The 18626-nt window shown below is 36.5% G+C and overlaps 1 protein-coding gene and 1 pseudogene across 1 annotated transcript in view; one reads left to right on the top strand and one right to left on the bottom strand.

Moving 5' to 3' along the window:
- Nucleotides 1-18626, bottom strand: part of MAPK10 (mitogen-activated protein kinase 10) — a 350858-nt gene that overhangs the window by 291104 nt on the left and 41128 nt on the right. The window lies entirely within an intron of this gene.
- On the top strand, nt 5955-6653 carry LOC113614380 (protein FAM204A pseudogene; annotated as a pseudogene).

Genomic DNA, 18626 nt, shown 5'->3' with positions numbered 1-18626 from the left:
GCAAGGATCTCATTCAGATTTGACAGGTAAATTAAAATGTTCACAGACAAGCAAAAGCTAAGAGAATTAGCACCACCAAACCAGCTTTACAACAAATGCTAAAGGAACTTCTCTACACAGGAAACACAACAGAAGGAAATGACCTACAATAACAAACCCAAAACAATTAAGAAAATGGTAATAGGAACATACATATCAATAATTACCTTAAATGTAAACAGATTAAATGCTCCAACCAAAAGACATAGACTGGCTGAATGGATACAAACACAAGACCCATATATATGCTGTCTACAAGAGACCCACTTCAGACCTAGGGACACATACAGACTGAAAGTGAGGGGATGGAAAAAGATATTCCATGCAAATGGAAATCAAAAGAAAACTGGAGTAGCAATACTCATATCAGACAAAATAGAATTTAAAATAAACACTATTACAAGAGATAAAGAAGGACACTACATAATGATCAAGAGATCAACCCAAGAGGAGATATAACAATTCTAAATATTTATGCACCCAACATAGGAGCACCTCAATACATAAGGCAAATGCTAAAAGCCATAAAAGGGGAAATCGACAGTAACACAATAATAGTAGGGGACTTTAAACCCACTTTGACCGATGGACAGATCAACCAAAATGAAAACAAATAAGGAAACACAAGTTTTAAATGATACATTAAACAAGATAGACTTAATTGTTATTTATAAGACATTCCATCCAAAAACAACAGAATACACTTTCTTCTCAAGTGCTCATGGAACATTCTCCAGGATAGATAATACCTTGAGTTACAAATCAAGCCATGGTAAATTTAACAAAATTAAAATCGTATCAAGTATCTTTTCCGACCACAATGCTATGAGACTAGATATAAATTACAGAAAAAATCTGTAAAAAATAAAAACACATGGAGGCTAAACAATATGCTACTAAATATCCAAGAGATCACTGAAGAAATCAAAGAAGAAATCAAAAAATACCTAGAAAGAAATGACAATGTAAACACGACAACCCAAAACCTATGGGATGCAGAAAAAGCAGTTCTAAGAGGGAAGTTTATAACAAATACATTCCTGCCTCAAGAAACAAGAAAAATCTCAAATAAACAACCTAAACTTACACCTAAAGCAACTGGAGAAAGAAGAACAAAAAACCCCCTAAAGTTAGCAGAAGGAAAGAAATCATAAATACCAGATCAGAAATAAATGAAAAAGAAATGAAGGGGGCTTCCCTGGTGGCACAGTGGTTGAGAGTCCACCTGCTGTTGCGGGGGACACGGGTTCATGCCCCGGTCTGGGAAGATCCCACATGCCACAGAGCGGCTGGGCCTGTAAGCCATGGCCTCTGAGCCTGTGCGGCTGGAGCCTGTGCTCCGCAGTGGGAGAGGCCACAACAGTGAGAGGCCCGTGAAATGCAAACAAAAAAAAAAGGAAAAAGAAAAGAAATGAAGGAAACAATGGCAAAGATCAATAAAACTAAAAGCTGGTTCTTTGAGAAGATAAGCAAAATTGATAAACCATTTCCAGACTCATCAAGAAAAAAAGGAAAAAGACTCAAATCAATACAATTAGAAATGAAAACAGAGAAGTAACAACTAACACTGCAGAAATACAAAGAATCAGGATGGATAACTACAAGCAATTATATGCCAATAAAACGGACAATCTGGAAGAAATGAACAATATCTTAGAAAAGCACAACCTTCTGAGACTGAACCAGGAAGAAATAGAATATATAAACAGACTAATCACAAGCACTGAAATTGAAACTGTGATTAAAAATCTTCCAACAAACAAAAGCCTGGGACCAGATGGCTTCACAGGCAAATTCTATCAAACACTTAGAGAAAAGCCAACAGCTATCCTTCTCAGACTCTTCCAAAATATAGAAGAGAGAGGAACACTCCCAAACTCATTCTATGAGGTCACCATCACCCTGATACCAAAACCAGACAAAGATGTCACAAAAAAACAAAACTACAGGCCAATAACACTGATAATCATAGATGCAAAAATCCTCAACATAATACTAGCAAACAGAATCAAGCAGCCCATTAAAAGGATCATACACCATGATTAATTGGGGTTTATCCCAGGGATGCAAGGATTCTTCAAAATATGCAAATCAATCAATGTGATACACCATATTAACAAAGTGAAGGATAAAAACCATATGATCATCTCAATAGATGCAGAAAAAGCTTTCGACAAAATTCAACACCCATTTATGATAAAAACGCTCCAGAATGTAGGCATAAGGGAACTTACCTCAGCACAATAAGGCCATATATCACAAACACACAGCAAACATCATTCTCAATGGTGAAAAACTGAAATCATTTCCACTAAGATCAGGAAAAAGACAAGGTTGCCCACTCTCACTGCTATTATTCAACATAGTTTTGGAAGTTTTATCCACAGCAATCAGAGAAGAGAAAGAAATGTAGAGAATCCAAATCGGAAAAGAAGAAGTAAAGCTGTCACTGTTTGCAGATGACATGATACTATACATAGAGAATCCTAAAGACGCTACCAGAAAACTACTAGAGCTAATCAATGAATTTGGTAAAGTAGCAGGAAACAAAATTACTGCACAGAAATCTCTTGCATTCCTATACACTAATGATGAAAAATCTGAAAGAGGAATTAAAGAAACACTCCCATTTACCACTGCAACAGAAAGAATAAAATACCTAGGAATAAACCTACCTAAGGACACAAAAGACCTGTATGCAGAAAACTATAAGACACTGATGAAAGAAATTAAAGATGATACAAACAGATGGAGAGATATGCCATGTTCTTGGATTGGAAGAATCAACATTGTTAAAATGACTATACTACCCAGAGCAATCTACAGATTCAATGCAATCCCTATCATATTACCGATGGCATTTTTCACAGAAGTAGAACAAAAAATTTCACATTGTGTATGGTAACACGTAAGACCCTGAATAGCCAAAGCAATCTTTGGGAAAGAAAAACTGAGCTGGAGGAATCAGGCTCCCTGACTCAGACTATACTACAAAGCTATAGTAATCAAGACAGTCTGGTACTGTCACAAAAACAGAAATATAGATCAATGGAACAGGATAGAAAGCCCAAAGAGAAATCCATGCACATATGGTCCCCTTATTTTTGATAAAGGAGGCAAGAATATACAATGGAGAAAAGACAGCCTCTTTTCTGGGAAAACTGGGCAGCTATGTGTAAAAGAATGAAATTAGAACACTCCCTAACAACATACACAAAAATAAACTCAAAATGGATTAAAGACCTGAATGTAAGGCCAGAAACTATCAAACTCTTAGAGGAAAACATAGGCAGAACACTCTATGACATAAATCACAGCAAGATCCTTTTTGACCCACCTCCTAGAGAAATGGAAATAAAAACAAAAATAAACAAATGGGACCTAATGAAACTTCAAAGCTTTTCCGCAGCAAAGGAAACCATAAACAAATGAAAAGACAACCCTCAGAATGGAAGAAAATATTTGCAAATGAAGCAACTGACAAAAGATTAATCTCCAAAATTTACAAGCAGCTCATGCAGCTCAAAATAACGAACAACCCAATCCAAAAATGGGCACAAGATCTAAATAGACATTTCTCCAAAGAAGATATACAGACTGAAAGGATGCTCAACATCACTAATCATTAGAGAAATGCAAATCAAAACTACAATGAGTTATCACGTCACACTGGTCAGAATGTCCATCATCAAAATATCTACCAACAATAAATGCTGGAGAGAGTGTGGAGGAAAGGGAACCCTCTTTCACTGTTGGTGGGAATGTAAATTGATACAGCCACTATTGAAAACAGTATGGAGGTTCCTTAAAAAACTACAAATAGAACTACCATACAATCCAGCAATCCCACTACTGGGCGTATACCCTGAAAAAACCATAATTCAAAAAGAGTCATGTACCACAATGTTCATTGTAGCACTATTTATAATAGCCAGGACAGGGAAGCAACCTACGTGTCCATTGACAGATGAATGGATAAAGAAGATGTGGCACATATATACAATGGAATACTACTCAGCCATAAAAATTTACAAAATTGAGTATTTGTAATGAGGTAGATGGACTTGGAGTCTGTCATACAGAGTGAAGTAAGTCAGAAAGAGAAAAACAAATACCGTATGCTAACAAATATATATGGAATCTAAAAAAAAAGGTTCTAAAAAACATAGGGGCAGTTCAGGTATAAGGACATAGACGTAGGGAACGGACTTGAGGACACGGGGAGGGGAAGGGTAAGCTGGGATGAAGTGAGAGAGTGGCATGGACATATATACACTACCAAATGTAAAATAGATAGCTAGTGGGAAGCAGCCACATAGCACAGCGAGATCAGCTCGGTGCTTTGTGACCACCTAGAGGGGTGGGATAGGGAGGGTGGGAGGGAGATGCAAGTGGGAGGGGATATGGGGATATATGTATATGTAATGCTGATTCACTTTGTTATACAGCAGCAACTAACACAGCAATGTAAAGCAATTATGCTTCAGTAAAGATGTTTAAAAAAAGAAAAAGAAAAAGAAAACAACCTGGGGAGTTCCCTGGCAGTCCAGTGGTTAGGACTCTGTGATTCCACTGCCCGGGGCCTGCGTTTGATCCCTGGTTGGGGAGCTAAGATCCTGCAAGCAGTGCAGCCAATTTAAATAAATAAATAAACAAATAAAGTGAACACATGTCCCTAGCCTTTAAAAAATATATGAATGAAACTCCTGATTATGAAAAATTGAACCTTTGAAATGAGAAATTTCAAAGAATGAATGTCAAAAACTCTATTGACAGATGAATGGATAAAGATGTGGTACATATATATAATGGAATATTACTCAGCCATAAAAAGGAAAAAATTGGGTCATTTGTAGAGACGTGGATGGATCTAGAGACTATCATACACAATGAAGTAAGTCATAAAGAGAAAAACAAATATCGTATATTAACACATATATGTGGAATCTAGAAAAATGGTACAGATGAACCGGTTTGCGGGGCAGAAATTGAGACACAGATGTAGAGAACAAACGTATGGACACCAAGCAGGGAAAGCGGCAGGGGGTGGTGGTGGTGGTGTGATGAATTGGAAGATTGGGATTGACATGTATACACTGATGTGTATAAAGTGTATGACTAATAAGAACCTGCTGTATAAAAAATAAATTAAATTAAAAAAAAAAAAGTCGAAAACTTCACTAACCTGTGAGGTCCATGGGATTTCACCTACTACTTTCCCCTCTTGCCCCAGGCCTCAGAGACTTTGTGCTGACTGCTCCCTCTGCCTGGAGAACACTGTCCAGATTCTGTCTGACTTGCTCCCTCACTCCCTCAAGTCTGTGCTCAAACGTCCCCTTCTCATGGAGGGCCTCCCTGGCTATCCCATGTAAACCCATATTCTCCGACCGACATAATCTCCTTCCCTGCTTTATATTTCACCATAAAATTTTTCACCATCTAACTTGCTCTACTTTTAATGTATGTGTTTTGGGGGGAGGTATTTGGTCAGTTTTGCTCACTACACTATAACCTTCATGAGGGCAAAGATATTTTTCCCTGTGTTCACCACTGTCTCCCTAACATCTACTGCAGTTTCTGGCACATAGTAAGTGCTCAAAGAATATTTGTCAAATGAATAGTTTAGAAAAATAACTCTGGCTCCAATGTATATTATTTGTCTATTATGACACAAAAGAAATAGAAAAGATATGATATAATGTATCTCTTCGTATTATACCTTCTGGCATCAATATATATCTTCATATTACTAGTTGTATGTTCTCAGCATTTCCTTCCTCCTTTTCTCTCTTACTAATAACCCAAAGACTATTTTTGCCCTCCCCTGATCAACACAGAAACCAAAACAAAGACTCAAAGTATTAACAGGGGTCTTAAGATGGCTGCTGGACGGCCAGCTATGGACCGCAGAAAAGATGTGGAGTGGGCTGCTACCTCCTGGCCTAAATTAAAGTGATGTTGAGTTGAATTCTGATGATGAAGCCACAGTAGAGAGCTCTGAACTTAACTTACAAGAAGGTAAAGAAGATGGGACCATTACAAACACAGAGGTCTCAGATATCCCTACAGATGGACCAAAAACTGAAGCAGAAGCAAATGTAAATGCATATGAAGAGTGTCTCTCTGGAATTCCCTTAAATATGTGGAATAAATTTCAAGAACTGCATACAAAACATTCTGAACAGAAAACCTCAACTTCAAGATCCAGAAAGAAAAAAAGAAAACGCTCCAGAAAAGGTAAATTGAAGAATGAAGAATCTCAAAGTGAACAGTCCTCAAGTGAAACCCAGTGGAAGGAGCTTACTCAGTATTTTGGAGTCAGCGATAGGTTTGACTCCCCTGTTAAAAGGAAAAAAATTGCAAAGTCGGGCCTTGAAAAGAGCATAGACCAGGCTGTGGAAGAGTGGAACATTGAGAAGGCTGAGGAACTCAGCAATCAGGTAGCTACTCGAGAGCTTGGTGCAAAAATTGCCAAAGTGATTGCCTGCCACAACTTTGTAAAAGCCAAAAAGGATGCTGAAAATTCATGGGCTGCTGAAAAAAAGAAGAAACTTGCCTGGGGGTTTGAAGCAAAGAAGAGGTGAGAAACCAAAAGCAACATGGGATATATGTGACTTGTCAGAGTTCTTCAAGACCTTTGAGATTTCACTTGAGTCTTCAGTTGCTTAATTTACTGAAAAGATTTTCCTGTTCATGTTAACTATGTCGGGAAACTGATGGAAATAGAAAAAGATAAGCATAAAATTTGGAAGTTGATTATCAAAAAAAAAAAAGTATTAACGGAAATGCAAAACAGAAAATTCGGTTGCAATGCACACTTTTTTTCTTCCTGCTCCTAAAGATTAGTTAAGGCCATATTTGTGGGAAGCAGAGAAGAAAGTTCAGTAGTGACTAACTAAAAAAGAAGGAAGGGCTGAGGCCTCAGAAGTAGGAGGGAAGAACAGGACCATCTGAAGGAGCACCAAGAAGCTAAAAGGAGCCAACCCTGGGTGGCCCTACACTGCACACTTTGCCCTAAACGGAGAAATGGACCCTTTTTGTGAGGTAGGACATGAAGAAAAGCTTCACGCTTCTGATAAAATGGAACCGAACAGAACCATGTAGGAATTTCCCTAATAGATGAGATTTTTTTTTAAACGAGAAAAATTAAAGAGCAGTACTGACTGGTGAGCATAGAACTGGAATGCAAACATAATTTTCTTTGCCTATAAGCTATTTAATGGCACAAGGAATCTCATGTCAAAGGCTTGGATAAGACAAGGGACCTAATCCACTCTAAGAAGAAAAGCACAGTCAAATTCTCATTAAAGTTAGAATTTTTAATAATTCCTACTATCATTTCTTCTTCAATAACAAGAACTTCTTATATCTTAGTCATTTGATGACCCTGAATGTGCAATTCTGATTATTCCTTAGAACACTTTTTTGTAAATTCTATTCCTAGGACCTCTGCCTCTAGAAAAATTGTCTTCTTATATCCTTGGTATTGGAAGAGATCAATCTCAACCTGCCAAAGCAGTGGTAATCCCCCAGAGGGCTTGTAAAACAGACTGAAGGTGGGCCCCACTCTCAGAGGTTCTGATTCATAGGCTTGAGTTGAGACCTGAGCATTTGCATTTCTAACAAACTCCTAGGTGATACCAGTGCTGCTGGTCCAGGTACCACACTTTAAGAACCACTGACTGAAGTATGATATTTAATTTTTAAAGAGTTATAAGCATCTTTGGCTTCAATTAGCTGCTTTGTCTCTCTTATACAACTTGTATCCTTAGTTGCTGGCACAGGGTGGGCTCTCAGTAAGTATTTCTTGAATGAATGAGATAGGCTTGTTTCCAAAATCATACAAAAACAATCAGATATCATTACATCCATATTGAATTTTTTACCAGTTATAAAGATAGAACTTCTACATCATGAACATACTTTGTAAATGAAAAAGATATTTATAGAATAAGGCTTAGTTTTCTGTGTTATTTAATAAGTTGAGACTTTTATTTTATGCCATAAAAAAATAGGTGTTAAAATACTTTCTTTAATTATCCTGAGCTAATGGGAAAGTTGAACTGATATATAAATCATTAACCAAGTCAACGAAAGACTAAATGACATCACTGTTTGCAGTACCAACCCAAGTTTCACAGTAGTTCAGAAACAAAAAAGGAAGGGAGGGTGCAAATACTTGAGGCATCGCATCATATACAGCAATATAGCAAATGTTGAAAACAAAAAAACCTGGGCTGGATCATCACCATACACTTGTCATAAGCTAAGGTTTTTGCACAGATGCCATATTTGTATGCAGTAGCTGGTTAACAGTAACAACATGCAGTAAAGAATAATATTTTATTAAATAATATTTTTAATTTTTTAATATTATACTATGTGATACACAATTACATTTGGGGGTTATCAAAAAAAGAGACTGTCATTTGAAACTAATTTGTTTCTAAAAGAGGAAAAAGAAACCAGTAACTATATTGATGACTCAAATGATGGTGCATCATACGCAAAGAATCAAGTAAACAAGTGAAACAAAAATTTAAAAACCCTTTCTACCCTAAAACTTAATACCAGGGATTTATTTTCAGCAGAACCACACCACCTACCACGTTAATTTAATGTTCATTTGAACTTTATTATTTTAATTTGATTGGTATTTAATTTGTAAATCTGTTGGCTTTATAATTATATAAAAACTATAAACACAGAGACGTTATATAGTGTTTTATGTGTGTACATATTTAAATAATTTTATTTAAAAAAATGTTTACTGATGAGAATTTACTGATGAGAATATTGTCCCTGTAATTAGTTTCATAGTCATTATCCAATGTTATCATTGTCTTAGCCATCTTTCCTATCTCTAATCTTGCCTCTATTCCTTTCCCTACATTGCAGGAATACGCAGCCAGCATGATAGGTATAAAATATAAATCTTATAATGGCCCCTTCCTCTGATACACTTTGCAATGGCTCCCTCTTTTTGTCTGGATAAATTCTAAGTTCCCTAAAATGACATAGAACATCCTTCATGACCTGGCTCCTTCTTATCTCTCCAGACTCATGGCTGACATCTCCTCACCTCCACCCGTAGTCACTTGGACCACTAGTGATTCACTATGTTTGTTCTCTTTTGTACAAAGCCTTTGTTTGAGCTGTTCCATCTGCCAAGAATGCTAGTCCCATAATCTCACTGGACTTGCTTAACTCCATGTTGTTCGTAAGACTCAGCCTGGATGTCAATTCCTCTCTAAGTTTTTGCTGATCCCCTCCACAGCACTCTAGATTATCCATAACAATATTCATCACACTCAGTTATTATGTTCTGTTTTCTTGTTTGTGTTCCCCAAGAGTTTGTGGACATTTCTAGAGCAGGAGCTGTATCAATATTAACATTATTGAATTCCTCCCAAAATCTTGTCATACATACACTAAGCAAACTTTTTAAAATATAAGAATAAAACTCAATGATAGAATAAATAGGTCTGAATTTTCTATAATTTTTTTTTTTTTTTTTTTTTGGCTGTACTGCACGGCATGCGGGATCTCAGTTCCCGGACCAGGGATTGAAACCACACCTCCTGCAGTGGAAATGTGGAGTCTTAACCAATGCACCACCAGGGAAGTCCCATGAATTTTCTATAATTTTTAAATAAATCGAGCCGCTGTCACATTAACCACCACTGAGACCCTCCTCTAGCCACGAGGAAGATTGGAGTGCTAAGTAAATACCTGAAGCCCTTACCCGATGATGCCTTCACTCCTTGAAGACACTAAATACCCAAGTGCTTGAACTAAGAACTGCTCCACTGTCCCCTGCCCTGGGAGCTCCATGAGGGTAGCAACTGTATTCCACTGCATTTCAGTGCCAAGCACATGGTAGATGCTTAGTAAACATTGGTTGCCTATTGTAACCTAATTATGGTTACTGACAAGCCTTATTTCTGGCCATTAGTGCACGGTCAAATTTAATTCAGACAGCCAACTGGATATTGGTTCCTGAACTCTCAGTGACTCACCCAAATATACTTTTACTCCCCATCACCTTCCCTTCTGTTTTTGTTTTCTTCTTCCTTTGTACTCAACTTCCAAAAACTTAAGACAGATGATGGGCAGAGTGGTTTTGATTTAGTTCTTTGTTTTTCTTTATGGAGAGAAGAGGTAGGAAAGATGAGAAATTTGGAGAAATGAGGATAGGAAAACTAGAAAGACATTTTCATCTTTCCTCCACCCCCCATCAAGCCAATATTAACAGTCAGTGCTAATGTAACCTCTAAATTTCTACTTATAAAAAAAGAAACCTGAAGGGCCTACCAATTATTTGATTACTTGTGAGATATGACCTCGTTATGTGTCTACAATTTGAAGCAATTTGTTAGTGCAATAAATAGGAACTAGCCTAAAATAAGTAAATTAGTTTTTCAGAATAAAAGTAGTAATAATAATACCTTACTCATTTTGCAACTTTAAATATGTGAATATTCATGAAAGGGAATTTTTAAAAGTACTTTAAATAAAAACTGAAAGGAAAAGAGATTACAGACTTGATTTTGGCAGCATATAGATATGGCAGTATAATATTAATTTATCTAAGTACTTTGTAAATTTATTATCCAGATTTCCTTTCTCTTAAACTATCAAGACTAGCTGGTTAAAGGCAAAAACTAAAAATTACTGTTATACTACTTACAAAGAAAGGACCTGGGAAGAGGATTTAATTATAGTATTTGAGAGCAGAAACACTACCCTTAATCACTGTTCATGAATTTGCTAAACTGGGATATTATATGGTAAACACTGTTCAAATCTTTCAAAAGAGATACTATACATTTCTTATTATAAGAAGGTTATGAGGCTTAATTAGTTAATATATGTAAAGAATTTTAAGATGAAATGTTTCCCTCCCTCCTTTCAAATGTCACTGAAATCACTAAACAAGTGACAATCAATACTCCCTTCTTAAAGTTTGCTGTGCAATAATCTAAGTTTTCCATGTTAGAACCAAAATTTGAGCCCCATATCCATGAATAAAAATGTTCAGTTCTTTTTTAAAAAATACCTATAATATTATTCAGATCAATCTGGAGTTTTCAAAGACAAAAAATACCCATCCTAAGAATGATATTATTGAGATTACTGAACCACATTCACTTTCCAGAATTTGATGTAATACACAAATACCCAATTAAAAATTTCTCTACAATGAGAAAAGATTTAGAACAATACAAAATATTTATTATTTATAGAGCAGCTTCAAAACTCCATGTGGTATATTTGCACAGGTTTTTTTTATGTCTCTCTTAAAAGCAATGGGATATTTAGGATTGATTATTCCTGGCACTCATTTTGCATATTTGCCTTTTGACCCTCTGGAATTTGAGGCTACTGGCAAGATAACTATGTATCTGAGTTCAGACTCTGGTAGAAACAAGTGAGAGTCTCGAGTGACAGGCTCTCTCTCTGTGGCAACATCTTGAGGTAAAGATAGCAAATTTTAAAAGTGTAAGAAAATAAGCCAAACCTAAGGGGAAAAAAGCAGGGGAGGAGAGTGGAAATGAGGAAGGCATAGAGTGTAATTCAGAAAGGTTCTGAAGAAGTTCCGTGAAAGAGCGTGAAGCCCCAGAGCAGGTTTCCTCAACCTTGGCACTGTTGACGTTTTGTGCCAAAAAGGTCTTTGTCGTGAGGACTATCCTGTGCATTGTCGGATGTTTAGCAGTATCCTTGGCCTTCACTTACTAAATGCTGGGAGCCCTCCCCATCCCACCCCACCCCCCTGCCAGCTTGTGGCAATCAAAAATGACTGCAGATATTGCCAAATGTACAAAGGGCAGTGGGGGGGGGGGGCAGCTAGGGGAAATGAGGCAGACAAAATAGTCTCCAGGGACAGAATCTGGCACAAGAAGAAGAGCATCATCGCAAGTGCCTACATAAAACAACCCTTGGGAGCTTTGACTGTGACAATGTAGAGGGAATGGCCAATCAAAGAGTCAGAAATGGCAAATGATGCCACCAAAAGCTATGATTAATTGTATCCACTAGCTGGGGAAAAAATGCTGATGGTAATAGCTGCCTTTGAGTGGCGTCTCCTACCATAAGTACCTGCCTGTAGAAGCTCCACAGCAGATACCTAGCAGTGAGGGTCATGGTAGTCAGCTATATGCTCTTTAATGAAAGGAAGAGTCTAATAGCTTCTTCCAGGAAACTTGATGGGCCTAAATACCAAAAACTTCTTGCAGGCGATTCACTGAGTTTCATTTAATTCATTAAATATTTATTGAGCACTCAGTGTGTGTCAGGCCCTGTGCTGGCTATCAGGAATGCAGTCATGAAAACAGTCTACCCTCAAGGAACTTATGCTCTAGAGAGAAATATAATTACAACAAATCTGGTCTTCAAATTCCTGGTATAGGGTGTGACCCAGTCAGAGAGGATCCCAGTTCTCTACACTGATAACCACCACATAACTAAAACTTCAAAATCATAGTACTCTTCATTACTAAAGAGCAAAAACTGCTTAGCTTGTTTCTCTATTCAAATGCTCTTATTTTTTTTTCTCCTCTCATTTTAAATTTCTCAGCCATTTCACTGGCATTTCAGGCAGCTGCTTTTTCTCCATTTCAGAGCAATCAATATATGAACATTTTAAATAGCTAAAAAGCACTTCAGTTGCAAATGTATTTTTCTGCTGGCAACCATGTGCACGATCACTTGGATTTACATGACGATGCTGGCTAGCCAGTCAGTGAGCCTTCCTGAAAATGCATTTGACACAGTTGATGACCGATGTGCTGTCATTTCTCATTTAGGCCCAGCTGCCTAATAATAGCAAGGTAACATTACTAATAAATTACTGGCATAGCTAGTTAGGGAAAATACAATCCAATTACATATAGTTTTTAATTCATTACAGGCAAAAAGCTCACTGCTTTTCCATATATGACTCCCAGGCCCGTCTTCAGGGGAATTGAACGACACAGCCTTTATAGACTAGTCATTGGTATTCAGAATAAGAAGCAACTGCTTGGAACAGGAAGCACAGAAGCCAGGCATTTGGCAGCATCACACAGAGTTCACTGTGGAAGTCAACCGTCAAAGAGACCAGGCTGACAGTAACTGGCCTCTGTTGCCATGGAAACAGCAGTGAGCTGTGTTAGTAAATAGTTTGGGTTCTCTCACCTGCCAGGATATAAATTCAGAATTTACTGCTGATTTTTAAGTCTACCATTTGTAAGTGACCTATTTATGAAGTAAATACTAGAAATCACTCTTTGCTTCAGAGGAAATACCCAAACATTCATAAGAAAATCTGAAACTTAAGGTTTCCAAACAAAATTAAATTTAATTGTGCAGAATATCTGACAAAAAAAAGTCTATCTCTTCATTCTAATGGTTGCTTATTTTGCCAAAAACTAGTTCCTAAAAATACACAAATAAAATAAAAATTTAAATGGTAAAGATGTGAGGATAATCCTAACGACTTTTCCAAATTCAGGATAAGGAGTCAAGTCACTTTTTAATTTTATTCAAGCCATAGTTGTATATTTCAAATTGTAAAAAAGCTGTATTTATTTTAAATCTCTCATTCTCACTTATAGCCAAATGAGCTAAGTAACACTGTCTCCTGCCCATTTTTTTTTTTAACATCTTTATTGGAGTATAATTGCTTTACATGGTAAACAATGGTATGTTAGTTTCTGCTTTATAACAAATGAATCAGCTATATGTATACATATATCCCCATATCTCCTCCCTCTTGAGTCTCCCTCTCACCCTCCCTATCCCACCCCTCTAGGTGGTCACAAAGCACCGAGCTGAGTTATTTGTAGTGAGGTGGATGGGCCTCCTGCCCACTTTTAACTCAAACATCCCCTTATGGGAATTCCTCTCTCTTGATAATTACAATAATTATTATCCCTAGTTTATAGATATATAAAGTATGACAGAAGAAAAATGTCCTGACTACAGCAATTCAGGGAAAAAGCCATAATGCAAGCCTCTAAGTCTCAGCTCTCTTAATCCGTATCTCTTCTAGGTCATTCTGGCTTCATTAAGTGTCTTCTTTCAACTATTTTTCAATTTCATGCTAAATTATATTTTCCCATAAAGTCTACAAGTATAAGAGTTATTCTGGGGTTTTTCTGTGAGAAGCCTACTCCCCCTCATCACCAAATGCTAAAACATGCCCATCACCCTCTTCTGTGATTTCTACTTTCATCAATAAACATTTACCAAGCAAATGTCTGTATGTCATGTTGTATATGCTTGGCAAAAGAGTAGATGATACAAAGACGAATAAAACATGTTTTCTGCTTTTGAAGAGCTAGTCTAGTGGGAAAAGCAGAAATATAGATACATCTGCTACAATTTGCTAAGAGCTACAGTAGAAGTAATAGATTAAAAGTGCAATGGGAGCATTATGAGGCAAAAAAGCTAATTTTGCTACCAAAAATAGAAAAGGTCTCACTGAGAAGGTGGTATTTTCATCATATTTTAAAGAATAAATAGGAGTTTATACATGGTAGTTGAAGAGGCAGATACTAAAATATACTTTTCAAAAAGTTAAAAACATTACTCTCATTCATATATAAAATGAGCATGTGTCAAATATTTTTTGACTTACAGAGATTTATATCCTCTGCTAGATAAAATTCATTTTCATTGCCATGAACAGGAATTGTTTGTATTGCTATGAACAAGAATCATTTGCACTGCTATCAGTTTTCTACACTTAACTTCTACCACTAAAGAAGTGTAAAATAGTCTAGTCAATAGAAAAATCAATCAACCCTGCACACCCTTATAGAATCAAAAATCTCCAGAGGATCCTCTAGATAAAATCCAGTAAGCCCATTTCCAAGTCTTTTACAATTTTTTCTGACAGTGGAGGCATTCCAAATTTGGGGGTAAATATGTTAAAAACAAAGAGATATAGAAAAGTAAGTACTTGGATATGACTGAAGATGAGGCATTGGGAGGATAAAGACGTCAATGCGGTCGTGGAAAGAGGTTAAGATTACACTGGAATTGTGGGCTAAGGGTCAAATTGTGGAGGATCTCATATGCTATGCTAAAGAGTTTAGACTTTGCCCCAAAACAGTGGGAAGCCATTGAAGGATTTTGATCCTTAAAGTATAAAGCTAAAAGATGTTTTCTGTTTCCTCACTCCTAATTCTGAATTTATTCAAATCTGCAATTCCTACATATATGGCTTGTTTTGGAGTATTTCTTCTTAATACAATATTTATTTTTTTCCTGTTTGTTTTCTAACCTTTAAAAATGTCTCCATTTCTCTCCCTATTTCCATCCATAAATGTTACCCTAGGAAAAAGCCATGTAGATTCTAGAACTCAAGCAACTGTCACTGGATTGTTTTTAAGATTACTCCCTTGAGAAAGATTATGTTTCCATTATGTAAGAATATAAAAATCATTTTCAGTAACTAAATGATAGTTACTCATATACTAAAATTAAAATGATTAAGAATCAAAGAAAAGGTAATTCTGAAACATGATGGTAAAGCAGGAGAACAGATACATGATTTCATTGTTGATTATTTCACATTTCAATAAAAATTAAAATCAAAACTGACACTGTCATTTCTTTTTAAGACAAACAGGAGTCTCTACTAATACTCATTACTTTTAAACAATCAAGTAAATGAAATCAATTTTCATGCCTAATATCACAATTTAAAATATAGTTGACCCTTGAACAACACAGGGTTAGAGTCGGTCACCCTCCACACAGTGGGGAAAATCCACTTATAACTTCACAGTCGGCCCTCCATACCCACGGTTCTGCATCTATGGATTCAAACACAGATACTATAGTACTGTATTTATTAAAGAAAATCTAGGGGCTTCCTTGGTGGCGCAGTGGCTGAGAGTCCCCCTGCCGATGCAGGGGACGCGGGTTCGTGCCCTGGTCCGGGAAGTTCCCACATGCCGCGGAGCGGCTGGGCCCGTGATCCAGGGCCGCTGAGCCTGCGCGTCCAGGGCCTGTGCTCCGCAACCGGAGAGGCCACAACAGTGAGACGCCCGCATACCGCAAAAAAAAAAAAAAAAAAAAAAAGGGTCTCCCTTTATATACCAAGTAATATATGGCTAAGAGACTTGATAAAGTGTGAAGGTTTCTGATAAAAATGTATAGTTTGGCTCCTCTATTAGTAATTTCCTTACAAGCAACATAAATATGATACCAATAGAATGTCAAAGGAGAAGTTGATTCTAAAATTGCTGGCAAGCTGAAAATTCATTGAAATGTTTTCGCCTTTCTAAGCTTGAGTCCTGTTTTTAAAATATCGTTCACTTCCTTGAGGCACTATTTATGATGGCTTACTCTCCGTTGTTATTTTTTTCCTAATTTCTCACTGTGTGATTTAGTGGTTTTTCTTCTCAAGGAAGATTCTTTATTCCTTTCCTGCTATGGAATGCTTTTCATGAAAGCAGCCTTGAATTATTTACTCCATACCTCCTACTGTGGCACAGGTCACATTACTTTTAAGATGGGTTGTTATGTAGGTTTCTTGTGAGAGCCCAAGTCAGGAGCAGGCTCAGAGATACAAAGTAGGAGGAAGCCAAATTCCCAAGTGCTATATCATATAGTTTAGATGATATAGTTTTAAGTTACACACACACACACACACACACACACACACACACACACACAATTGTGAGCATTGCACATATTTGTCCTCAAAAACAACATCTCTGAGAACATAATAAAAATAACACATTTATATTCCCTGAATAGTATAAATGTGTTAACAACAACAAAAATGGCTAAACATTAATAATGAAGCTTAAGGATAAAATAATATTACACAGAAAAAAGTTATAAAATGGAAATCTTAGGCTCTTAATTTTCATTAGCTTTTGTAGATAATCCCAGGTGAATCTCTATCTTTTCTATGATCATGGCTGCACACATTTTTTAAATGACACTGACCTTACATTATGGGACACCCTTGAGATAACTCCTGCATGGAGTTTGAGGACCTCCATCCCCAACATTGCCCCTAAGAAAAACTTTTTTAACTTGCCAAGAGAAAATGAGACTTTAAAAGACTGTGACTAATGATGCCAACTTCTATTCTCCCCCTTTGCAGAGAGACCATATAGTTTAGAGTTTCTGCCACACACATAACAGTAGACACACTGAGGCTCTTTACTTCCTAGATAGGCTGCTCATAACTTTTGCTGTTATAAATTACACTGAATAAATATCCTTATATAATTTTTGATTACACACACACATTCTAGAAGTGGAATTTCTAAACCCAACAGTGTAAACATTTTGCTGTTCCCTTGCTAAATACTGCACTGTCAAATTACCTTCCAAGAATGTTGTACTAGAAAAGTTTCTGCCTGTTAATTTTACTTATATGTATGTATAAAGTTGCTTTCTAAGGTAAGTAAGTGGAAGTGTCTAACTTTGGTAAAGTTATACATTTTCGATGCTGAGACAGATATATCGAACAAGCAAAATTAAGTGTACAGAGATCACTCAGCCTCAAATGCATATTTGCATTAAAATTTCTTCACCTAGGGACTTCCCTGGTGGTCCAGTGGTTAAAACTTTGCCTTCCAATGCAGGGGGTGCAGGTTCGATCACTGGTCAGGGAACTAAGATCCCACATGCCTCGCAGCCAAACAACCAAAACATAAAACAGAAGCAATATTGTAACAAATTCAATAAAGACTTTAAAAAAAAGTGGTCTGCATCCAAAAAATCTTTAAAAAAAAATTTCTTCACCTAGACTTTTGAAAAAACAATTTTAATAACTTCTGATATATACAGAAAAACAAAATTAAATATCAGTTTCTTCCCCAAAGCAATAAAAATTGCACACTTAAGACTTCTGTGCAGGTAAATCTCTACATCTATTCTTTTCTTTTTTTTATTGAAGTATAGTTGATTTACAATGTTGTGTTAATTTCTGTCTGCACCTATTCTTAAATGAGATTTGTTTATAAATTTTCCTTAAAAAGACTCCATTGCTGGAGTGATATCGTCTTAAGAAGTGCTTCTGTATCTCAATAAAACTAGGGGAAAAAAAGAAAAAGAATCACTTCTGTAACCAAAGACTGGTGCTTCTCCTTATCTAAAGTTGACTTTACACTGAGGCTTTAGGTAGCAACACAAATCATATAAAACCAACACCACACTGTCCAACAAAGAAAAACAGGGAGCTTACAAGAGGAAGCACATTGGCATAGCTGACCCTTAGCAATACACACATAAATAGATGGCTTGACTACCACATGCACCAAGAATAACATTTAAATCTAAAAAAAAAATTGCAGTCAGGTGAAACCTGGCATTTATATATTTTTGTCTATTTCAAATTAAACTTAACCAAATACCTTAAAACCAACTTTTTATCAAGGACAGATAGAAAGAAAGTTGACATATAAATATAAATCTGAATTTATCATATGGTCAATATGTACATGTCTACATAAGAATTATCTTTTTCAGTGAAATCTCACAGTAAATTCAGTAAGATACAATCTGTGTGTGTGTTCCTCTCTGTTTCTGTCTGTCTCCATCTCCCTCTCTCACACACAGGCACAAAAAAATTATTA

Source organism: Aethalodelphis obliquidens, unplaced genomic scaffold (assembly GCF_003676395.1).
Source record: "Aethalodelphis obliquidens isolate GAN/ISIS:26980383/991018 unplaced genomic scaffold, ASM367639v1 scaffold95, whole genome shotgun sequence".
NCBI lineage: Eukaryota > Metazoa > Chordata > Mammalia > Artiodactyla > Delphinidae > Aethalodelphis > Aethalodelphis obliquidens.
Note: the sequence above shows the minus strand (reverse complement) of the source record. Positions and strands in the feature narration are given on the sequence as shown.